This window comes from Podarcis muralis, chromosome 15, assembly GCF_964188315.1.
Source record: "Podarcis muralis chromosome 15, rPodMur119.hap1.1, whole genome shotgun sequence".
NCBI lineage: Eukaryota > Metazoa > Chordata > Lepidosauria > Squamata > Lacertidae > Podarcis > Podarcis muralis.
The window spans coordinates 25,955,937-25,981,788 of NC_135669.1; the positions used below are offsets into that span (position 1 = coordinate 25,955,937).

Here is a 25,852-nt window from a genome sequence, read left to right on the forward strand (position 1 = left end):
TTAAAATTATTGTTATTGTTACAACAACTGCTACGTGGCCTTTGACTCTCTCTATATATATACTGTATGTATGTATTAAGCCTAACCTATCCTTCTGCCTTGCTTTAAGTAGATTTTAATATTGTATTTTTAAATTGCTGTAACTTGCCCTGGGACCTTTTGGTGAAGGGCAGGTAAGAACTCAAATAAATATTGGGCTGTATTCAGTGCTAGTCCTACTCAGAGTAGTCCCACTGAAGTTAATGGATGTGACTAACTTAGGTTCATTAATTCCAGTGGGAGGAATCTGCATAGAACTCAGCTGAATACAAACAACAACAACAACAACAACAACAACAACAACAACAACAACAACAACAACAACAACAAGTATCATCATCTTGTAGCCTGCTGTGCTTCAAAACACAGCCCACCGTGGCTAATAATAATAACAAAAAAACAGTGTCAGCAATACAACATAAAACAACAACAACCCAAACTGATCAGCATAAAATACAATTACCACAATCCAAAGCAGTCAGCAGCACAATAAAATAAAGTTTATTTAATAAAGCATAATAGTGAGATGAATTGCATTGCTATTTAAATTATAGTAATCATTTCCCACATTTGCTTCTATACATCTACATTAGCATGTGCAAATTCTATGCAAATCTGTGCCCTCCTTTTATGAAGATGTATCTCTCTCTCTCTCTCTCTCTCTCTCTCTCTCTCTCTCTCTATCTATCTATCTATCTATCTATCTATCTTTTGGTGGTGGCAGGGAAAAGGTGATGTTTTAGTGACCTCCCTAGATATACCAGAGACAGAAGAGTCTCAAAAGAGGAAAGGGCCAGCCCTGAGCTTGCAGTTGGGATGGAATCACACACAGCTGCCACTAGTGGTCTGTGTTGGAATGTCCACATTCCTTTAATGGTGGTGGCACTCCTTTTTATTTATACAATCCCTTGGATGTGCTGCCTGCCCCAACCTGAGAGCTTTGTGGCATATAACAACAACACACTACTGTATTACTTTTTACTGTAATTATTTCCCACTCCCCCATATCCTTGGGCAGAAAAAAAAATCTTTAAAAAAGTATTTGGGAGACACATAGGTCTGGCCTTTGGCAAGTCTCCAGTAGAACAGAATCCTTGTTTCCATTGTACTAATACTGAGTGTTTGGGGTGTCAACAAAGCAAGGGGTTAGGCATTATTTCTATCTATTCTATTCTATTCTAAATATAAACATTCTAATCACACAAATGTCAAATGTTTCTACATAAACTTCCCCGGCCTTCATCCAGTCCAGCAGCAGGCTTTCTCACAGTTCCAAGGACACATTTCAGCCATGCAAAAGCATTTGAGGAGGGGGTCAGGGTTGGTGAGGGGTGTGGCTTGAGGGGCAGAGAGGGACATCTATAAGAAAGTACTTCTTCACACCATAAACAGTTTTGATATGGAACTTGCTCCCATAGGTTGAAGTGATGGCCTCCAACTTGAATGGGTTTAAAAGAACTACCGGTAATTCATGGAAGTAAAGGCTATCAATGACTACTAGCCATGATGGCAATTCTCTCCCTCCATGGTTGGAGGCAGTAATGATTCTGAATACAGTGGTACCTCGGGTTACATATGCTTCAGGTTACGGACGCTTCAGGTTACAGACTCTACTAACCCAGAAATAGTACCTTGGGTTAAGAACTTTGTTTCAGGATGAGAACAGAAAATGTGCAGCGGTGGCACAGTGGCAGCAGGAGGCCCCATTAGCTAAAATGGTGCTTCAGGTTAAGAACAGTTTCAGGTTAAGAACAGACCTCCAGAACGAATTAAGTTCTTAACCCGAGGTACCACTGTACCAGTTGCTAGAAGCCACAGGAGAGGAGAATGATATTGTGCTTGAATTCTGCTTGTGGGTTTCGCAGGAGAGCATCTGGTTGGCCACTGTGAGAGCAGGATGCTGAACTAGATTGGCCATTGGTCTGATCTAGCAGGCTTATCATAAGTTTTTATGGTAGGGGACACCCCCCCCCTCTGGGAGGGGACTGCATTCAGCCATGGACCTAAGACTTCCCATTCTAGATATAGGCAAACCACACATACAGTGCCTCCCTTTATGCAATAACGCCACACATTGCTAAGACCCTTGTGTGATGTATGCCATGTATCTGAACTGAGGTCCACAGTATTCTTTCCCCCATCTCTTCCTTTCTCTCTTGCCTCCTGCTTTGCCTTTTCCTTCTTTCCTTTCATGCCACTCTCTTTGGTACTCCTCACTCACACAGTCATGCCACCTCCTGCCACCTCCCCAGCCTGAATTTTAATCAGCACCCCCCCCCCGCCGCCCCACTTCCACCTCTGCTAGCAAACACATGCAGGAGAACACATTAATTGCAACGGAGCAAATCTGTCTCGTTAGCCGTTGCTGGGGCTGATTTATTGCTCCTTCTGGCTCGCTTGAGGAAATTCATTGATGTCTTTGGCTTCTCTGAGCTGATAGTGGCAGAGCAGAGGATGGAAACCCTGCCTCATGGACCCTGAGAGAAAAGCATTATCTCTGTGTCAAGTAAAATATATATATATAATTGGTATGTTTGTGTTTTAGGCCACATTCACACCATACATTTAAATCACTATGATACCACTTTAAACAATCATGGGTCCACACCCACCATGCAGCCTGCAGGACTAAATCCTCCATTCGCCATTATGTAGAATACACTGGTTAATACGCTAGTGAAAGAGACCCCTGCAGCCAACAGATTGCCTCTGTCACTTTCCAGGTGATGAGCAGAAGATTCAGTCCTGCTCAGTTTGACTGTGCATGTTTCCTTGCTGGAAACAGGGCTGTGGAGCCAAAGCTGCTCCTTCGCACCTGATGCCCTACCCACTGATAGCCCCATTTTGTTCCTGGAAGCCCAAGCTGGGGCAATCTGGTGCTGTCTCGGCCTGACCCAGTCAAAGCCTGGATCCCCACTGAATTAGCCCATTTCAGTTTGGGATTTGGCCAAATCCAGTGTGCATCCCTAGCAGTGATTGAAGTGTTAGTAGCCCTAGGAATTATAATTGTCCAGTGTTCCTGTACACATCAGTGGAAGAAGACTTCAGTGGCTTATGATGGGGTAGAAAGGAGATGACCTCAGCCTCAATATTTTTTTATGTTTTTTTAGCAAGATAGAGGACACCTCTGCAAGTCATAATGCTTGCCTCATATCTTGGCAAGCTTTGGAGCCACCAAAATCCACATTCCAAGCCAAGGAAGCAAATACTTTGACAATATCTCTAATTCTTATTCTAATGGCATCAATGATGGTTTGGGGCCAATAAATACATTATCCTAGTGGAAACTGGTTGGGGACCATATTCTGGTACCAGCAGGTTTGGGATCAACACGCAATCACACACCCTTACCATAGGCATATAATCAATGAGAGTTGCACATATACACAAAGCTATTTTCCATGGAAACAGAGACATATATATTCTTAGCAGCTCCACTCAAGTATTGTCTTCGGTGGTTGCTGAAGGGGTGGGCTATATTGCATCAGCCTGAGGCATCCTGGATAGCAGCAGAAAGGAGACTGTGAGGTACCAACTCAGCCTCATTTCCCTTCCCGAGAGAAAATGCAAGCTGGATTTGAATGCAATCAATTTTTTACGCTTCACTTTGTGCATGCAGGGGTTAATTGCCTTGTGTTTCTGCCAGCTGCAGGGCTTCCCAGCCAACACAGCTCTTCCAGGAACAGGAGCGTTGGGTTTCTAACACTCCATCATAAATCAAGCCTAAAGAATGTTGGGGAGAAAAATAAAAATGGCCCCATCTGTGAACTTCAGAGAGGTCTTGAGCCGCCCAATAGATCAATGCAGCCTAAAGAGGAAAGAGGGTTTCATTGGTATCCTTTCAAGATGGTGAAAGGGAAATAGAGATGATGGATTGAGAGAGGAGGAATGGAGAGAGGAGCAGGGCAGCAGGGAGATCAGGCAAAAGCTACAGCATCAGGGTACCCAGAAAGCATCAGTTCTCTTTTCTTTTTCACTGTGCATCTTCTGGCATGCAGTGACTGAAATGTGCAGAAAGACACCCACTCTAATGGGCTTTTGGTGATGGCAAAAGATCTAAAACATGATCAGCCATATTAGGTGCTGGTTGTTTATACAGAAAGGACTCAGGAGGCAGGAAGGTGACTCCAAGAAGAGATGGCACCGTAGAAATGCCTGGATCTGCCATTTCCTTATTCTGTCCATTTCTCATTTTCCTTGATTTCAGTTCTTCACATTTGTGCATTAGTCTGCATTTCCTTTTTAAAGAAAGAGTCCTTATAAAAATTCACCAGCTTTTAAGTGCAAATTTATCCTAATATACACATTGTCCTGTACACTTTTGTGCATATATATATATATATATATATATATATATATATGCAAGCAATTTCCCTCACTATAAAGCATTTTCATGTTATTTTAACTAACGTATGCATTTTTAACCCACCATCCTGTTCTGTTTCTGCATTAATCCCCAACTCGTTAAATATAATCCGAAAACACATATATTTCAGTGCATATTTTATTCTTCAAATATTTGTTTAGATATATATTTTCTCTCCAATCATGAGTTAATTAAAATGTATATTTTAATTGGTTTAAACTGATGTGTCACAACACTTGAAGAAGTACAAAATCTGAATGGATGACTATTTTCTGATCAGCACATTGGTCTGATGGGTGCAGTTCCCATCCTGGAATTCTCAAATCCATCAAGCACCCCTGTCAGTACCACCTCTTAACATTTCCCTTCTCTGAGCAGTGAACGGTGGAGCTTATGCAAGCGCCACCCCCATGCAGTCATCATCTCTTACAGTTTTACCATACCTCTTTGCCGCGATAGACCTTGATTTAGCACAGCCTATAACTTTTTGCATTACTACATTGAATTTCTATTTAATTCAAGGAGCTTAAAAGCATACTTAAAATTAAGCGTGCACCGCACTGCAGTTTCTTGCTTGTCTCAGGCCCACGTGGGTTACACACATATTTTTCCTTTATCCTTTAATCTTGCTTTGTAGAACAGTTCTCCACTCCCAGAAGCCTGTGGACTACACATTATGAGGGAGACGCATGGAACGATCAACATCAGATCTGCGGCAGGAGATATAAAATTCTATGTCTGCTTCTAGGTCATTTTCCGAAGATGCTATTTCCCTTGGTAGCAAAGGTATGCAGGACACTAAAGGTAAAGGTAAAGGTACCCCTGCCCGTACGGGCCAGTCTTGACAGACTCTAGGGTTGTGCGCCCATCTCACTCTATAGGCCGGGGCCCAGCGCTGTCCGCAGACACTTCCGGGTCACGTGGCCAGCGTGACAAAGCTGCTCTGGCGAGCCAGAGTCGCACACGGAAACGCCGTTTACCTTCCCGCTAGTAAGCGGTCCCTATTTATCTACTTGCACCCGGGGGTGCTTTCGAACTGCTAGGTTGGCAGGCGCTGGGACTGAGCAACGGGAGCGCACCCCGCCGCGGGGATTCGAACCACCGACCTTTCGATCGGCAAGCCCTAGGCACTGAGGCTTTTACCCACAGCGCCACCCGCGTCCCTTATGCAGGACACTAGGTTAGGACAACTGGCCTTCAGTGGGTGGGTGATGACTCAGAAGGGTCTCATAAGCTGAACAGCTAAACTGGGCCACACCAGCCTTCCTGAATTATGAGCACCATTTTTGATGTTGTTTGTATTTAAAAGAAGAATGAAATAGATATGGAAAGCAAAGGCAAGCAAATATAGAGTGAGACAAAGACATGAGAAGATAGAGTTCCATTACCTTTAACTGGTACATAGAAACTGAGATTTCAACAGGAACACCATGGCATAGCAACTACACCTACTCAATCTCCCTCTATTCTTTATGAATCACCTGGAAGGCCAGATCTGATTAGGGGTGCCAGCTCTTGGGGATTGAAGCCTTTTGGGCCTGGTGACAGATAAATAGAGACAGACATTTGCTTGCTCAATATTTTTGAGGTGGGTGCTGGGCTCCCCAATGTCCAAAAGTCACAGAGGCAAAGTGCAGAGCTGAGTTGAGTGTAGCTTTACTGGCTAGTACATTCTCCTCCTCCTGCCGCAGAGGGGAAGGAGGATCAAAGCAGTCTTCTGCCAGTGGTGGCACCAGGAGGAGGCAGAGGAGGAGCTGCTGGCCATTGAAGCTGCACTGCCACCATGTTTGGCTCCACCCCTGGCTCCTCCCAATGTCCTGACTTCATGTGCACAACATCACCCTTGCAAGCTGGCACCTCTGTATCTAATATATATTGATAGAGAGATGGATAGATGTACATAGATAACAACACAGTTAAGAGTGGGTCCCAGTTTGCAACTTGGGGTCACCAGTGGTTCCTGGATCTGAAAACGTTGGTGACTGCTGGGCTAGATGGGCATTTCTGCTGATCCAGCAGGGCAGATCATTGTGTGCAAGCAAATGTCTGTCTCTATTTATCTGTCACCAGAGGGTAGCTACGTTTGTTGTTGTTGTTTAGTCGTTTAGTCGTGTCCGACTCTTCGTGACCCCATGGACCAGAGCACGCCAGGCACTTCTGTCTTCCACTTCCTCCCGCAGTTTGGTCAAATTCATGCTGGTAGCTTCGAGAACACTGTCCAACCATCTCATCCTCTGTCGTCCCCTTCTCCTTGTGCCCTCCATCTTTCCCAACATCAGGGTCTTTTCCAGGGAGTCTTCTCTTCTCATGAGTTAGCCAAAGTATTGGAGCCTCAGCTTCACGATCTGTCCTTCCAGTGAGCACTCAGGGCTGATTTCCTTAAGAATGGATAGCTTTGTTCTTCTTGCAGTCCATGGGACTCTCAAGAGTCTCCTCCAGCACCATAATTCAAAAGCATCAATTCTTCGGCGATCAGCCTTCCTTATGGTCCAGCTCTCACTTCCACACATCACCAGTAGCTACGTTAGTCTGCCGCAAAAATCCCAGCAAAGAATCTTGTAAGTTTGTGCCATGATACAGTGCATAATTCTTTAGGTGCCACAAGACTCTAAGGTTGTTTCTATATCAGCCTGTCTGTCTCACTATCTCATAGAAGGTGCATCTTATGCGTTCCAGTGACTTGCAAAATTTCCCTTTCCCTCCCCTTTCCCCCCTCTTCCCCACTTGCAGTGAGCCTCGCCTCTGCATCAGCATATCACATCAGCTTCCCATGGATTCATTCCCAGCAATGCTTGGCCTCCCTTTAAACCGGGTGAACTCTTGGTTGTCCTCAGGAGGCTTGACCGGGGGAATATTCTAGCTGTGGGGCTATTTATCTCCCTTGATTTTTAATTGCAATGATCCACGAGAGCATTGTTATATTTGTTAATGTGCCCCAGTGGCCCATTGACACTGCTTGCTGTTGCTTTGGCTAAGCGGCCTCCCTTGAGGGGAGCATGTATCAAAGGGCTTCCTGACATCTAAACAAGCAACGTGCACAGTTTTCTTTTTCTCTGCAGATCTTGCTCATGTGCTTTTTCCTCTCTTTAAGTTAAATTAAATGTGTTGTGAATCATGAGACCTAGGATGAGACGTTTAGAGCATTGGGCTCTTATTGCCACATCTCTCTCCACACTTCCAAAAAACCCCCAACCAGGGCTGTTTTCTCCCTTCGAACAACATTTTCCTCCTTTCTTTTCTCAATAGGTGTTAGAATGGTGGCAGGGGAAGAATGGAGGGTGCAGGGGAGGTTGCTCCCCTTAGAGATTTCAGAGAGTGGCAAAACACCCAGGAAGTGTCCCATGTAGGGATGGGTGGAAAAATAAAATGATTCCGTTTGCATCAAGAGGAGACCCTAGCTAATTTGCACCTCCCAAAATGTGCGAGAACCAAAACACAGTCATCTTTCAAAATGCACGCTTCACCAAACATTGCAATGCAATTCTCCAGCCACACAATGTCTTCAAAATGCATATACTACTAGGGGAAAGACTACATTAAAATGCATACGCAGGTGAATATTGCATACAAAAATGCCCCATGTAAGGAAAAATGCTTTGCAGAAATGTGTTCGTTAGGCAAAAATTGCATGCAAAGATGCATGCATTCACATTCAATTTTCATGAGGAATTTATTTGTTTATTTGTTTGAAATGCAAACTGATGCAGAAATGTAGATAACTAAATTTAAGTGTGGAAAAATAAGAAACCAAAACTGACAGATTTGCATGAATGGAGAGAAGATCCCAGCATGGGCTGTGGTTCCTGGGAAGTTCATAGGACTGCAGAACCTTGCATACTCAGGTGATCTTTCCAGTAAACCCCCTTGAGCTGAAATCTTATCTGCAAAGAGCCATGCACCTCTTCCTGTGCTTGCAGGGCTTTTCCTAAAGTGTTGCATATAAATGGAAGGCGCCCTCAGGCACATCATACAGTTCCTAAGGTAAGCATGTACACCTTAGTCTCTCAGTCTATGGATTTTTAAAAATAAATAAATAAAATAAAATAAAAAAGATCAAGTTCTTACTCCTTTTTGTCTTTTTTTGAAAGCAACTTTCATCCTCTTTGAATGGTTGAAATAATGGGGTGCAAACAGTCAAAATAAAGACCATTCAGAGGTTTGCCACAACCCTAAAATAACAGAGCAACTCTGTTCTCTCACCTTCTTTTCTCTCTTATTATAACACAGCCCTTGAGTTTTCAAAGTGCCCCATATATGTTATGATAACCATTTTAGATTATTATTGCTTTTACTGTCATGGATGCTGGAAAAAAAAAATGGGAAAGGGGGAAACAGTACAGGAAATTGTGTCTGTTCAAGTGTCCAGCTGCAAGCAGGAACGGAAATGACACAAGTGTATATGATTAGTATTTGCTATATTCATTTTTTCCCAGCCTGCAATTTGTTTCGTTATTTTCTTCAGTATGTATTATTGATGGCATCCCCTCTCCCCATTTAAATGGAACCACCTAACAACAGAGTAATTAATGACATGATTAAATTTGGCTATAGCAAAGAGCAAGCCAAACAATGCCATTGTTGTTTTGCTGAACCTGCAGTGCAGCGGAATGGAAACAGTGCTGTATGTGATGGAGTGGGGAATTGTGCCTTTTTACATCCTTACATCAGGGCTTCATTGCCCAGGAAGGCTGCTGCTGATACCGTCTGCCTTTCTCTCTCCCTGCGCTGGAAGGCTGGCAAATATGAACCATTCTAGATTTCTCAGAATGTCCCAGAACCAAGTCTTCATTGGCTTCTCCGGGGCAATGTGAGATATGGAACTGGCAGCTCATAGCTTTCACTCTCTCCTTCTTTCTTGCAAAGGTTTGTCATATTGCTGTTGTCTACAGCAACCCTTGTGTTGAAGCAACACACTGCTGTTGTTTGCATTACTCCAAAGTACTGTGTGTATGCATGTCCATCAGTGTGCAAGCACACCAAAGCTTCTCTTCGCCTGTACTGTAGTCAGAAATTCAGCAGGTACACCTTCTCTCGTTGCTGCAGCATTGGAGAAACAAAAGTGGCACTTTCTAGACTTCTCCTGGATACTCTGCTACCAGACGTACAGGAGTCCTCTCTGGGTCAGAAGCTGGCGGCCCCAGAAAAATGCAATCTGCTTTCAACCAGCTGAGGCAGACGGTCTGAAAAATGAACAGCTGTGTCCCAAGGCAGTGAAGCGGGAAAGGCAGAGTATTATATTTAGCTTTTGTGCTAACAATAAAAGTTCTCCTAATCGCTACTGACTGGAGAGTTCTTAGGAACAGAAGATTCTGGAGGTACCACATCTGCTTATCAAAGGAAAGGAGGAACCCTGGCCAGTGGTGGGAGGGGCCAAGGCAAAAGTAGGTGGGGCAACAAGTGTGAATTCTACCTTTGTGTTGTAGAGTGGTTCCTACATACACTCACACACCCTTCTCTGTCCTGCATCCGCTAACAGAAAGTGATATCAGAGTTCAAGGGCACATTCCATCTAGGCAAAAATAGCCAAGGTTGATGGAAAACCAGGTTGCTGAGAGGTGTGCTCTAGGGACGGGGGTGTGGCCTATGGAGAGTCCCCAGGGCCAGATAGAGAGGACTGGTGGGCCACCCTTAGGCCCTGGGTCTGAGGTTACCCATTCCTGGTTTTTGGTATTAGCACTGCCCACCTTCCCCATCACTGTCCGGCTCTTCCCTGCCCAAACAGAAACTGCATCTTGGCACATACATCTTCCATCCCTACTTGGAGTCTCTTCCTTGGATGTTGTTAACACCATAGCCAGGAACTTCCCAGTTCCTTTTAATCAGGCTTGTACGCCGCTCTTATTCTCTGGGTGTGCATTCTCATGCAGCCAACCAGCCAGCATCATCCATGCACAGAAAGGAAATGCCAGCAGAAGTGGGAGACGTTTTCAGAAGTAAAATAATACAAAGAAAAGATTTCAGCTTAAAAAAAAAATGAAGGAAGGGGAATCCAAACAGCCCAATGTAAACTGACTGTGTCCAGTGGCCACTGAATGCTAGCTGACTGTTGGAGTGAAGGAAATGGAGAAACAGGGCTTGAGGAGAAGAACATGGAAAGGGGTGGAGTGGAGTATCCTGGAAGAGGGCGCAATTGGTTGGCTTTTCGAAAGTGCACTCCACATTTCCATTCAGGTCTTCCTTGCTTTTCCTGCAGGAAAACTTTTTGGCAATTTGAGGGTCCCTCCCCTCCCATTAGAAAAAGCACCTGAGGAATTTTAAGGGTAGCCAAGAGAGTTTGGATAAAACTACTGGAAATTGTCATGATTGGTGCTATGCATACAAATTCAAGGCAAATTCAAGGCAAATTTGGAGTTGCCTCTTCAGGCAAACATAGAAAGTTTCCTTATATCAGTCCATTGGCCCATCTAGCTCAATGCATCCTTTCCAGAGTTTTGGACAAGGATTGATCACAGCCCTTCCTGGAGACTGAATAAATTGAATTTGGGAGCTTCTGCATGTGAAGCCTGTGCTCTGCCGCTGAGCTATGGCCCTTCCCTGCCTCTAGAATAATTCTGCAAGAAGCCAAAAGAGGTTTTCAGCAATACCATTTCTCAGCAGGGCTTCTGCATATCCCTATCACACAGGCAATTTCTCTGGAAGATGGAGAGCACCTATAGTCTCTTTGCAGGTCAGTGCTTGCCTGGGAAATCTCTCTCTTTGTCCTCTTCAAACCAGGTGGGCTCATCCATTTGCATCATTCCTTGCCATTGCATCCCTGCTATCACATTTTCATCTAGGACAGTGCTATTGCTTCTTCACCTGCTATCTTGCCCTGCCACTTGGAGCCCACAAAGGTAACAGGTATACAGGAAGAGGCAACAAAGACCATCAGATTGGCCAGGTGACATATGGCATCTCCAGCACAAACAGTTTTGTAGGAGCTTTCTCTGCCCCCTCCCTTTCCAAAGGTGAAGATGCCATTCAAACTGACTGACAGCCCTTTCTATAAGGCATGTGCACCACTTGTTTGCTCATCATCACTTGATGGCTCTCATTTGATTGCATGAATAGAATTGTAGGGTGGAAGACACCCCCCCCTAAGGTCATATAGTCCAAACCCCTGCAATGCATGAACCAATCACACTACAAAACCATGGCAGACATTTGTACATACTGCCGTCATTCAGGCATGAGCATAAATGTATGAGGCAAGGATGGATGAAGCTATTGGTTTCCGTTTCTCTCAGTTTCAAATTCCCCCCACCCCATTCTTAAGTTTTCCACATTTCTGAATCAGTTTGCAAAACAAACAAACAAATGAAAAAGGCCCCCCGTGAAAATTTCTTCAACCTTTTACAGCAAATTTCTGATATACGCAATTTTGCAAAAGCAATTTCCCCCAATATAATTCATCTTTATGCCATATCCACCAATACATGCAATTTTATGCACACTTACCCCTAGTATACACATTTTTTTCATGCCTTACCTGGAGAAGTGCATCACAAAATTTGGAGAAGTTCATGTTTCAAAGGAAAGCTGTGTTTTGGTTCATACATTGTTTTGGGATGTGTAGATGAGGTCGTTTCACATTAAAATTCAATACTGAAGCAATTTTCTCTCCCCTCTCCAGCAGGAAGTAAGTGCAGCTGAAGGTGTGAAGTGCCCCCTGCTCAAAAGCATGTCCAAGGCAAAGGGAGATTACATCATCATCATCCTCATCATCCTCATCATCATTTTTTATTTGTATGCCGCCTTTCCACAGTTAAAAAAACAATGCTCAAGGTGGCTTACAGCATAACAAGATTTACATAATTACAAAGGTCATAAACAATAAATAAACCACATCAAAAAAATACACAACCAAATGGGAAACAATTTCCACATAAATCAAAATCTAAAACTAAGAATACACCCATTCATATCAGAGTTTAAAATGACATAGGTAAAAAACAAAAACAAAACAAAACAAAGCCCTCTCTGCCCAGCAGCAGCAGCGGCAGCAGTCCTTTATAGAGCCCATCAGGCCCCGCCCTGGGCAGGACTGTGAGTGGCAGGACCGGGGCCCTCAGGCGCTGGGCAGGGGAGTCCTCCTGGGTGGTAGCCGCAGTAGCAGTTTTTATAGGCCTGGCAGGCCCCACCCTGGACCAGTCACATCAACAATGCCCTGTTTAAAAGGGGGAGCAGACAGCTGCAATTCTCTCACTCTCAATGAAGTTTTTCAATGGCTTAGCAGAAACTGGACAGTCAAACCCTCCAACTTCTCTGCATTTCAGATGTGCCCCCATCACATTCATGCCATGTCATCTGCAATCTCTCTCTCTCTCTCTCTCTCTCTCTCTCTCTCTCTCTCTCTCTCTCTCTCTCGCACTCATGGGGAAACCACAGATGGTAGATATTCTTTCCCCTAAAAAACACCAAACCCTTTCATATTCCAGGGGTGTCAAGTGCTTGTTTCCCTCTTCTGGGAGAACGACCATGCCCTACTTCTGCTGAAGCCAAGCTATCCAGCATGGGCAGGAAAACACATGCCATTGGGTTTTCCTCTTTCAGTGGAGGTCCATCTCCATTGGATGCCTGGTAGCACCTTTGACTGGTAGCACTGGGAGCTGGAAGCAGTTCACTCACTCCATCCTTTCCGACTCCCTAGGGCAGTGCCCCACTGAAGGTGGCAATGGGTAAGCAGAGAACAGAGCAGAAGTCAGAGGAATTTTGGGTAGGGAGAAGTGAAACTTCTATATCTAGGGTTTGTTTTGCTGTGACTCATTCACACACACAATTAGCCATTAAGTATGGAATATGAATGTGTGATATATTTTAGTAACTGATGGGTTTAAAAGAAAGAAAACTGGGGTGGTGGGGGGAGGACACAAGTGCACCTTACTTCTATATGAGGAATGGATTTATCGAGAATGGGAACTTAACAAGCCGTGCTGACAAATCTCAGCGCTTCCGATTCTGCAAAACCTTTTATTAGGGCTTTTCGTTTATTCATTAACAAAGCAGCTTTGGAATAAAGAGAGATTGACTCCCTTGGAAGAAATAAAAGGCTTAGAAATTACTGAGACCTAAACAAACCAGCTCTTGCAAAATCTATAAAGATTTAGAAAATGCAAGAGGAAAGATTAAACCTTTTAGGGTGCAATACTAGGCGGAAGATCTGTTGGCGGGGGCGGCAGCGGGGGGGGGGCATTTACAGAATTTGGAAAGAAGCCCCACTACATGAACAGAAAGGAAGATATACCAGGGTAAAACCTAATATATACTGTCAGGGCACTCAACTGGCAGAGCTGTTGCACCAGGAAAAAAATATGTTGGTGAAATGGCTGAAACCGGATGGTTTTGTGGGGGCAAAGCTGATAACAAGGGGAGTGGATTCTATCTGTACCACATCTTCTACCTTGGCAACAGGGATCATGTGGCTCTCCAGGCATGGTTTGAACTTGACACCCAAGAGCCTCAGCCAGCATGGCTAGTGGTCAGGAGTATGTTGCATGTGTGGTGATGTACTGGTGTGTGCTTGGGTCAATTCCCCATCCCTGAGAGTCCACCGTCTCCCTTTGTGGGTGGCATGTGGGCACCACAACCAGCACTCTCCCTGATTAGTAGGCATTGGAGGGTTTCCAGGGATAAGAACGTAAGAAGAGCCTGCTGGATTGGGTTAGTGGGCCATCAAGCTCAGCATCCTGTTCTCATGGGGCCAACCAGATACCTCTTCCGGGAAACCTGAATGCAGGATTTCAGCACAGGAGCGCTCTCTCCCTTTCTGTGCTTTCTGGCAACTGTTACTCAGAAGCATTACTGCCACTGGCTGTGGAGGCAGAGCATGGTCATCCTAGCTAGGCACCATGGATAGCCCTCTCCTCCATGAATTGCTTTGGGTGTGTCTGTTCCAAGCAGAGACTATGACACCTGTTTCACCAGCATTGCAACTGTGTGTGTGTATGTATGTGGTCTTGCAGTAATGAATGTCTAGGATTGCTGTGCTTGAAACCTCTGAAGCAAAGGAAGCTTCAAAAGAAATTTAACAGGCTTTTTTAAAAAAAATAATGTCAACAAGTTAGACAATCTGTTAGCCACGTTCTTAAAACGGTCTGTGAAAAATAACAGTTCCATCTTTAGGGAGAAGAAAAGCTGGAGGTGACTTTAATTATGCAACAATGAATAAAGAGGTACTGTGAACATTTGCATTCTTCTAATAAACCTTCTAACATTGGAGAATGCTTTATTTATATCCCTGTCATATTTTCTGCCTTACCCTTCTGATAAGGACAACATTCCAAAGTTCACCCCATTTTACAACACATCTATGAAGTAGTTTGCACCAAGAGATGGTGACTTGCTCAAGCCCACAGAAGCGAGCTTCATGGGCAGGAAATGACTTAGATCATGCCTCTAGTCAGTCCAATAATTTATGCAACAATCCATATTGTTATTTTCTCAACAACCTCTGCATACCACTGGAAGTGCTGGGATGTGACTCAGCTTGCACTGCAGGCTGGTGAATGTGTATGAGAAAAAGAGACACACAGAGAGAGGAGCAACCAAGTTTCCTAGACTGTTAACCTGTGTTAACCTTCCCTTCAGAGCTAGGCTGATACTTGCAGGGTTGCTGAACTCATCTCCTCCCTTCTTCTTCATCCTAAACTTGGGAGTGGATACATCTTTGTGTGGCTGCTGCTGAGAACAAAAAGCAGGCATGGCTCTTTGTATCTGCATCTGAGCTAGATAGGAACTAGGATCTTTCCTATCAAGCATGTATTTCCTTTAATAAATATCACTTCCTTATTTTCCCCCAAACTCAGAGTTTTGATGTGTGCACCTCCAGCAGTGATTCAGTGTTGAGGTCAAGCTTCTGCCAATGCATTTAAACTCTAAACACAAACAATTCTTTAGGTAGGTAGCATTCTTTTGATCAGCCAGGAACCCAGAGAATTCCCAGGTGCTAAGGTTGCAAATGATTTAACAGCAGCAACCACAGCATTATTGGACAAAGATGATAAGGGATAAGTTGATCAACAGCTACCGAAGTCGCCATTGCATGATCAAAGTACCCAAATGCAACAAGGTAGAGCTCATTTTTTAGATGGGGTGGTGAATATTTTTCAGCCACATCCGCTTCCAGACTATGTTCTGGGACACACATGCCAGCTGTGGGTGGGGCTAGAGGAAAAAGTGGGTGGAGCAATGGATGCAAATTTTACCTTTTCATAGTAGGCTAGTTTCTACACACACTCACACCACCCCTCTCTCTTCTCCACGCAGAGAGTGGGGAACGACGGCCAAGGTTTCATGCAAGAAGCTTCATGGAAAGGGAGGGCTTTGAATAGGGCTGTCAAGGAAGGAAGACAGGTGATATTATGTGATACAGTTTTGCTGGGAAGCAGTTCCAGGTTTGAGGAGGAAGAAGGAAGGGAAAGAGGGAGGGAGGGATGGCTAGATAAGATCTGGTCTCTACTTAAGTTCCTTGCTTTTTGAACTCACTCCAAGGATAAATATACAATTTATATCAAGAATAATGTTGTTAAAATAAAATTAAGTGAAGCAGTTTTAAACTGTTAACATTGCATTTCAATTGCTGTAGCCTGCCCGTAAAGAGTGTAAAATACCACACCATCAACAACAATAATAATGAAAGGGCAGCAAACAATTAAAAATATCACACTGAAAAAAGCTTGCATAAATAACTAAGACTGAGAGACAGAGAGAGGGAGAGGGAGAGGGACAGAGAGACCCTTTTCTTTCCTGGGCCCCCAAATAATTCACCCTCAGAGTCCACCCAATCCTTTTAAATAATTCTTATGGACATGCAAAGTTTTATCGGGGGGGTGTGTGTATTTTATCTCTCTTAAAGAAGAAAAACAAACAATTTTTCTTATACTGTTTCCAGAAGGAGGGGGCAAAAAAACCAAACAGACTGTACTTGGTGTTGACAAAGCTTTAAAAAAATGGAAAAAAGGAATAACCACCAGAAACAAGGTGCTGAACCATTCCCCAAAACAAACTGTGTTTGATATTTACGAATGTGTGATTTACTCCTTATCGGATTTTGTATGAAGTCACATTTAATGCAGCTCTCCTATCACTGAGAGATTTGCCTCCCCAGGAGATGCTCAGCTAAATCCTAGGGAAAACAGTGAGCTTAGCGCTCAAAGGAAACTGTGTGCGCGCGCACGCATGTGTATGCAGATACGCACATGCCAGTTTGCATCCTGCTGTTTCCTTGCGTGGCCCTTTAACCTCAACAATAAACCTATGAAGTAGGTCAGCTTGAGAGGTTGTGATGCGGCCACCTTTTTTTGTTTATTAAATTTATTATTTATTAAGTTTCTCGCTTTGTGTTATGCAAGGCAACCCAAAGCAACTGACAACCGACAACTGACCTCCCCAACATAAATACATTAAAACCAGGGTGGGGGTACATTAAAAACATCCCACCCAGTCCTAAAAGGTCACAGATGGTTGGAGGCCAAAGACCTGGTTATAGAGGATAGAATTTAACCTGGTGCCTAAAGATATAAAAACATGGCGCCATGCGAGCCTCCCTGGGGAGCTCAAGACCAGCGCTTTGAATTGGGCCCAGAAACTAATTGGTAACCTGTGCAGTCTTTGCTTATGGCAAACATCTGAAGGACAATCTCCTCCCACATGAAACTATTTGCTATTTAGGATAGAGGAGCTGTTATACCTTGGCCATCTTGTTTGTTGTTTAGTCGTGTCCGACTCTTCGTGACCCCATGGACCAGAGCGCGCCAGGCACTTCTGTCTTCCACTGCCTCTCGCAGTTTGGTCATGCTGGTAGCTTCGAGAACACTATCCAGCCATATCGTCCTCTGTCGCCCCCTTCTTCTTGTGCCCTCCATCTTTCCCAACATCAGGGTCTTTTCCAGGGAGTCTTCTCTTCTCATGAGGTGGCCAAAGTATTGGAGCCTCAGCTTCACGATCTGTCCTTCCAGTGAGCACTCAGGGCTGATTTCCTTAAGAATGGATAGGTTTGTTCTTCTTGCAGTCCATGGGACTCTCAAGAGTTTCCCCCAACACCATAATTCAAAAGCATCAATTCTTTGGCGATCAGCCTTCTTTATGGTCCAGCTCTCACCGTCTTACCATCTTGGCCATCTTAGGTATGAGTTATTCTACATATTCTAGAGCAGGGCTAGCCAACAGAAGTGCTATGGAAACTTCCTGCTCTTCTGTCCATGCACTGGCAGAGAAAGGGGGGTGCGGTAGGTGCATCAGGCGTCATCCATGAGGGGGGTGACATCACCACCCCAGCGCCCTGGGACGCTCACCGCGGGTGGCTAGCCCCAGCCCTGCGGGCGGCTAGCTCTGCCTCAGGTGCACTGCATGTGTGCCACTCTGGGTGCTGGAGCAGCTAGCTCCGTCTCTGTATCCATGGGGTTTGTTCTGCAACTGGTAACAGAGTAATGTGAGGGGGTGTTTTCCTTATCCTGTCCTAAACATAATTTCTGTGTGAAGTGTTGAGCAATCATTGGTTTTGTAGCTTGGTAAGAATTTGAACCTGGATTTTTGATTTCTGTACGTAGTGCTCTCCGCCATTGCGCGCGCGCACACACACACACACACACACAGAGAGAGAGAGAGAGAGAGACAGAGACAGAGACAGAGACAGAGACAGAGACAGAGACAGAGACTCAGACTTTCTCTTATTAAACTTTGATGTGAACAGTGGAATCACAAACTAAGATCACACTCTATGAAATGCTATTTTGCCTTCTTTGCCATCAACCTTACAAGGGTACTAACTGAATCAGGGCAGTTGTTGTTTCTTCTTTAGCTCCCAGTATACAACATCTCCAGTAAGCAGCCAGGAAGTATTGATTTAAGAATTGTCAGAAACAACTCAAAGCTCAGAAACAGTGATACTATCTAATGGCATGTCTGCAGCAGAACAAATTCAGGAGTTGGATGAGCACGGAAGAAGTAACTGCCTTGTCAACACACAGTTTGTCCCGCATTCTCTTCAGCCCCATCTCTGCTGAAGTTATGGGGGATCTCTTAGCTCCCCCCTAACACTGTTGCATCTTTTGTACTTGGCATTGTATGGTCTGTTGCAGCTCTCCCCAGTCCGGTGCCTTCCAGCTGTTTCGGAACTATGACTTCCATCATCCTCAGCCAGCAAGGCTGTATTGGATGGGACTGATGGGAGTCATACTGCAATACAGCCAGAGGGAACTAGGTGAAGGAAGGCTGCTTTAGCTTGGTAAATCATTGAGCATAGAAACAGAGGACGGACCCTTTCAGACCAGAGTCCTAGCAAAGCAGATAGCACCCTGGATAGCTCACTGGAAAATTGGAACATAGGAAGCTGCCTTATACTGAGTCAGACCACTGATCTATCTTGTTCAGTATTGTCTGCACTGACTGGAAGCAGCTCTCTGGGGTTTCAGAAAGGAGGATTTCCCTATCTGGAGATGCCAGGGATTGAACCTAGGACCTTCATCACACAAAGCAGATGCTGCTCTGCCACTGAGCTATGGCCCAGGCACAGCAGCAGTCATGGTCCAGCATCCTGCTAACTGCAGCAGCCTCCCAGATACCTTTGGGTAGCCCAGAAGTAGGGCATGAATCCAATAGCCCTTTCCTCTTGTTACTCCCCAGCAACTTGTATTCAGAGGAACACACACAACAAACAAAACAAACAAACACTGACTTTTCTATATCCTCCATCCAGACAAGCAAAAGGCATTATCAGCATTCCAGAATACATTTGAGCCTGTCAGAAACACTCATGAAGTGATGCAGTGAAAGGCCAGTGACTGGTGCGACTTGGGGAGACTTCCAAGGGCCCGGTGGAGAGGTCTGAGACTTTTCCACTGCTGCTGTAAGTGATAGATCTGTCAGCCATGAATCTGTCTACTACTTTTAAATTGCTAGTACTGGCAATTGCTGCATCCTGTGGCAGCGAATCCCACACATTCACTTTGGGGTCTATCGTGATGATGCAGCCTAATATCCAGCTTGAGACAATGACTGCACCACCATCTGCATTGAAACACAGATGAAAATGTTTGCTGTGATCGGTATGCACACAGTGGGACTGAGGGACGTATTGGATACTTTGGGTCCAAATGTGTCTTGCAGTACAGATGCACCGAGCCTGTGGCTGTGCACTGACGTTACCTGCTAAATGGGCCATATGCCTGCACTTATTTGTTCTATAATTCAGTCCATGGATGTGCACATTGCTGGTGCAAAGCATGTTTGCTGCCTGAAGCAGTACCCAAATGGTGTCTCACCCATGCCTGATAGGTCCAAGAATTTGACAAGTCTCACCACATCATGATGACCCCATTATCAGATGCCTTCATTTGTCTCATGTTCCTGATGCAGATCGCTTCACTCTGTGGCAAGACAGAGCTGTCTATATAAAGCTGAGTCCAAAGGAGTACAAGTATTGACTACGTTATTTGATGACGCTGATCATGATGATGATGACAGGAATAATAGTAACAAAAAAAGAAGAAGCAATGAATAGGACTTACTTGGAAAATTTCCCACACATCCTTCCAAAGCATGACTGCTGCTAGACCTTGCCTTTTGGAAATGCATGCAGTGTATTAAAGGTTTTTATTTAACCTTTTCTCTACTCTCAAAGGGCTGCATTAGCCTACGCATGCAGGTGGAAAATTGAATAGGGTCATTTCTATCCGTTCTATCTAACATGATGACTCAGGAACCCCTTAAAGAGCCTGTGCTGGGCTCGATTTCCCTTACAAAGCACTGGGTGGCAAGAGACGGCACAAGGCGGTAATTGGAAAAGTAGCCAGGTTTGAGATTAAAGTTGTTCCTTCAGCTGAAACGTTTTGCACAAAGCCTCCCTGCGAGATGATTTGCATAATGCTCTTTAGTGTAGGGGTGAGGTGGGGAGGGGGGAGAGGATTTGGAAATCCCATAATGCAAATAACTCTCATGCTTTTATAATCAAACGCCTTCACCCGATCTAAAAGATGAGTGTGAGGAAGAAATTTACCACATGTTTTACCCTGCTCAGCCACGTTCTCCTTTGCAGGCAGAATTGCTAACAATATTCCGACCTGGTGGAGCACAACGTCGGAACATATAGAAACAAGACCTGCAGCAACTTTCTGCAATTCAATCTTGTTTTTATTGCAGCAATAGAGGTGCAAAGCATATTAGTGAGCGCTTTCCCTTGCCTTCCCACCCCTCGACTAACCTTTCACAAGTCCCATTCCCAGATCCTGGGTCTATCAAGAACGACTTTCTGAGAGGTTTTGTTCTACTGGTTTTTGAAGGTGACCAGCTCCCTAGCCGGGATGGAGAATGAAAAGGCTATAAACTGAAGTTATGAATGCTGTGATGCTGCACTAAACTGAGCATCCTTATTTCCTCTGAAGAGGCTCTGGAAACTTTGCATGGCCCTCTGGTATGCGGCAACAAAGGGTGCTCACCCACAGCAGCATATTTCAACCATTTTGCAATGTCTGCAGCAGGCAGCCAATTTTGGGGTCACTGTTAAAAGAGTTGTCTTCTGGTGCCCTGAATGGCTCAGACCCAGGATACTTTTAACAGGCCCAACATCCCTTGTAACAGCCTGCCCACACTCCTAAGTTCTGCTGTTGTAGCAGAAGCTGAGAATATCATCACAATATTAGCACTTCTGCTGCTGAAAGGATTGTACCGGCTGTCAATTAGTTACAGGACTGAGTTCAAGGAGCTGGTTCTAGTGGGGGTCCTCCTGCAGATACTACTGTATCTTATCAAGAGCTCCATATTAGATATTGACAGATCCTCCTAGTGTCCCTGTTTTCCAGTGACAGTCCCAGATTTACCAAAGCCATCCCAGATTCTGATTTGAGGGACTAGTTACTGAGGTCCCCTCATAGAGGTATCTGGCAGAGCAGTATTTTGTCAGGGTTCAGTCTGAGGGTGATTCTTGCATCCAGCCTTCTTCCTCCTTGGAATCTCAGGCCTTCCTCCTGGCCTCAGAGGGGCCAATAACCAGAGGCCCTGATTCTTACTAAGGTAATGGTTTGACCACAGATTCAGACCATTAAGTCAAATCTGTGGAGTCTTTGGCACAAAAGAGAAGAATGAGGGGAGTTTAAAGACTCATAGAATAATAGAATTGTAGAGTTGGAAGGGACCCTGAGGGTCATCTAGTCTAACCCCCTGCAATGCAGGAATAATCAGCTATCCATTATGAGGATTGAGCCTGCAACCTTGGTGTTATCAGCACCACGCTCTAACCAACTGAGCTATCCAAGAAGGGTGCATCATTGCTATGGTAATGGACCCAGTCAGATACTTGCAATGAACTGAATCCAACATGTATGTACCCTAAATCCAACATGTGTGTAACTATGTTGATTTACACCAGATGAGAAACTGGCCATTAGCAACTTATGCTCTCAAAAAAGAGAGCAGAATGTAAATTGTGCCTTGTAGACCCTTTGCTCCTTTGTTCTCTGGGTCGAATTATACAAGAGCTGCACACACTTGAATGGCTTTGAATCTAAATGAAAATATAGAAAAGGCCTTCTTTGCCCTAGCATGGAGTCCCTACAATATTGCAAATTGTTGTTTAACTCTCTCACACACTGGGCCCTAATTGATTCTTTGAAACCCAACTGCAATTTCGAATGCGTCCCAGTCGGAGAAATCTACCAGCACTAATTCAACATCGTGAGCACTGATATGGCATTTAATGTGTGAATGAGATCAATTTCCCTTTCTCAGTTAGATCATGAGTTTAAGTGTAACCCTGGCAGGGGTTGATTAGGCAGCAGGAATGAGACCAGTGAGTTGTAAATATAATAGGAATGAGGTCAGATGGTTACCAGCAACTTCTCTGTAGGTTTGGAAATGATTTATTTTCCCCATCCATCCATCCATCCATCCATCCTTCACCATTTTTCCCTTCCTTCCTCTGTCACCTGTCCCATCCCCATGGGTGGTGGTGTCTTGATGATCAGTGCCAAGCACATAGGCATAACTCCTTATGTGTCTAGGTGTTAACAATCGGAGTGACAAACTTATGATCCTGCAGATGTTGCCAAACTACAACTCCCATCATGGCTGGTGCTGATGGGTGTCCATCAACATCTGGAGGTTCATTGACTGGTGCCTCTCCCTTCATTACATCATGACTGATATCATTGGTCATTAACCTTAGGGCAACAGTGTGTTCTAATGTAGCTTACTTTTGCTTTTCTTTACACTGCTCTGATATTTTATTCATGCAAGAAATTTATAGAATCATATCATTGTGGAGTTGGAAGAGATACCAAGGGCCATCTAGTCCAACTCCCTGCAATGCAGGAATCTCAACTAAAACATTCATGACAGATGGCCATCCAAACTCTGCTTAAAAACCTCCAAAGAAGGAGAATTCACCTTCTTCCAAGGGAGTCCATTCCATCGTCAAACAGCTCCTACTATTTCCTGATATTTAGTCGGAATCTCCTTTCTTTTAACTTGAAGCCATTGGTTCAGGTCCTACTCTCTGGAGCAGGTGAAAACAAGCTTGCTCCATCTTCATGTGACAGGCCTTTAAATTGCTGAAGATTGCTCTCATATCTCCTCTCAGTCTCCTCTTATCCAAGCTAAACACACCCATCTCCTTCAACCATTCCTCATAATGCTTGGTTTCCAGACCCTTGATCATGTTGGTCACCCTCCTCTGCACACGTTCCAGCTTGTCAATATCCTTCTTAAATTGTGGTGCCCAGAACTGGACACAGTACTCCAGGTGTGGTTTGACCAAGGCAGAATAGATCGGTACTACTACTTCCCTTGTTCTGGACTCTATACTTCTGTTGATACAGGCTAGAATAGCATTAGCTTTTTTGTTGCTGCATCACACTGTTGACTCATGTTAAGCTTGTAGTTTACTAAGACCCCTAGATCCTTTTCACATGTACTTCGGACAACCTTCTTGTAAATCTTTTGAAAATAAAATAAATAAATATAACCGTATTCCTTCTGATTTGTAAGCCTCTGTTCAAACAAGCAGTCCTCAAAACGATCACTGCCAATTTCTAACCAAAGCTGACCGCTCCCTTTCGGCAATACAATTTGATGTGACTGGCAGATAAAAGATGGATTTGTGCCAATGACCAGTGAGCAGCCAAGCTTTCTGAATAAAAGATGAGAAGCCCAACTAGGAACAATGAAGCCCAGTGCTGCTGTACCATTGTACTTTTGAGAAATTCAGGCCAGATGGGAGAAAGTTCAGTCCCATTTATCTGACCTCCAATGTTTACCTAGCCAAAAAGTTTTGAACCCCCTAGTCTGTTGCGACAAGGGTGGGTTACCTCGGGCCCAGAGGCCAAATGTGGCCCTCTGAGCCACACACTCTGGCCCTGTGATTTCCTATCATGTAATGCATTTTCACCAAAATATGTATTTTTACGCACATGTAGTGTATGCATTTTTGTACACTTAACTTTGCTGGACAACTGCTTTGCATAATTCAGATAAATGTGAATTTTGAAGTGTGTCTGTGTTTTCATTTGTGCATTGTTTCAGAAAGTGTTGATTGTGTCATTTTAACTTTAAATGTGAACTGAATTGATTATCTCCCCCATTCCTACTGCTAAGTGACTTTAACTTACCACAACTGATGCCCTGACATTGAGAAGTGTCTTCCTCTTCTGATTATTCCCTTTGCTTATTTCCCTTCTGTCCTTCTTCCTGTTATATTTACACACACTCTCTCTCTAGGCCCCTCCCAAATTCAATGTCAAGAACTCTATTGGCATGACAAGATCTACAAGAACTGCTGGAGTTAATGCAGTCTCAAGTACAAGTGTCTGGGATACTTTCATAGCAGTAATTGGCTTTTATATAGTGTGTCCATTCCTTGATTTGGTTTGCGCAGATGGATGCCATTTCTGTTATCTCTTTACCCCAGTTCTTCTGCTTCTTATTCTTTAATTCCCCCCCCCCTTGGGTGACGTGGGTTCGTCTGCCTCCCTCCCCCTTTCACTATTTTTATGTGCTTTGGAAGCACAGGGAGAAAAAACACTCCTTTCTCAGCCTGTCAACCTGCTTGTTTATTGATTATATGACGCTTCCTCCTTGGGTGTCCATTTGGCTCTGCAGACTGGTTCAGACATGCATCGTGGACCTTGCAGCTCCAGCTGCCAAATCACATAAGGTGTGTGTTGCATGGCAAGTCCTGCTGTGTCAGCCAAAGACCCTTCTTGGTCATTTGGTTGGTGGTTTCTCCAGAAAATATAGAGATTCCTCCTCTGAGGAGTCACAAGCGAAGCCTTCCCCAAAACATGTGACAATGCTAGTTGTATATTTACAGAACCCATGTCAAGTGTTTTTGCGGGTGGGCAGCTGCTTCAGGATCACTTCCAAGAAATGGGCACACTGACAAAAGCCCCTGTACCTGCTATAATGAGGTGGTAGAGTCACTGTGAGTGGGGGCCCATGGAAGGTCTCTTGCCTCCGAAAACTGAATCCAGTAGAGGTGCAGTTGTGCTAATTTAAGGCGTTTGCCTGGATCTAACCACAATAATCAGCAAGACAATGTCAATAATGTTGGAAGGAAGACACTTTCTTATAGGTATATGACAACCCTGAACTACTGTAGATGGACTAGTGGCATGACTTGGTACAACACTGGAGCAATGGAATGACTTGGTATAAGGCAGCTTCTCATGTTCCACTTCGAGGGAAATATCTGACGAATTCTGCGGAAAGCCAAAAGTGTTAAAAGACCTCTGAGCTTTCTTGGCATAGGTGGGGCTCTGCCACATCCCTGTGTGCCAGGAGCTTGTGTCTGGTTCAAAATAGTCTTCCATGTACCATTAGCGTGGCCAACTGACTTCTCCTCATGAGCATATTGGCATCATTTTTAGTGGGAGGTTTAAGGGCTTGTATTTGAGCATCTTAAAGGTAAAGGTAAAGGTACCCCTGCCCGTACGGGCCAGTCTTGCCAGACTCTGGGGTTGTGCGCCCATCTCACTCAAGAGGCCGGGGGCCAGCGCTGTCCGGAGACACTTCCGGGTCACGTGGCCAGCATGACATCGCTGCTCTGGCGAGCCAGAGCCGCACACGGAAACGCCGTTTACCTTCCCGCTAGAAAGCGGTCCCTATTTATCTACTTGCACCCGGGGGTGCTTTCGAACTGCTAGGTTGGCAGGCGCTGGGACCGAGCAACGGGAGCGCACCCCGCCGCGGGGATTCGAACCGCCAACCTTTTGATCGGCAAGTCCTAGGTGCTGAAGCTTTTACCCACAGCGCCACCCGCGTCCCTATTTGAGCATCTTAGTGATGTCTAAAAGAGTGCCTGCACCTCTTTCACTCCCCTCCTTGCTTGGCATACATATCCTATCTGCACGTTATTTATTTCACTTCAGAGCTGAGAGACATTAACTGTGTCATTTGCAGTCCCCTCCCTTCTCCCCTCTTTAATTCATTCACCTTCTTCTCCATTTACCCATTTCTGCTCCCTGTGACCTCTTCCTTCTG

General features: G+C 44.7%; 1 protein-coding gene across 4 annotated transcripts in view; it reads left to right on the forward strand.

The window, feature by feature from the left end:
* LOC114585355 (opioid-binding protein/cell adhesion molecule) overlaps positions 1 to 25,852 on the forward strand; it is a 722,009-nt gene that overhangs the window by 439,459 nt on the left and 256,698 nt on the right. The window lies entirely within an intron of this gene.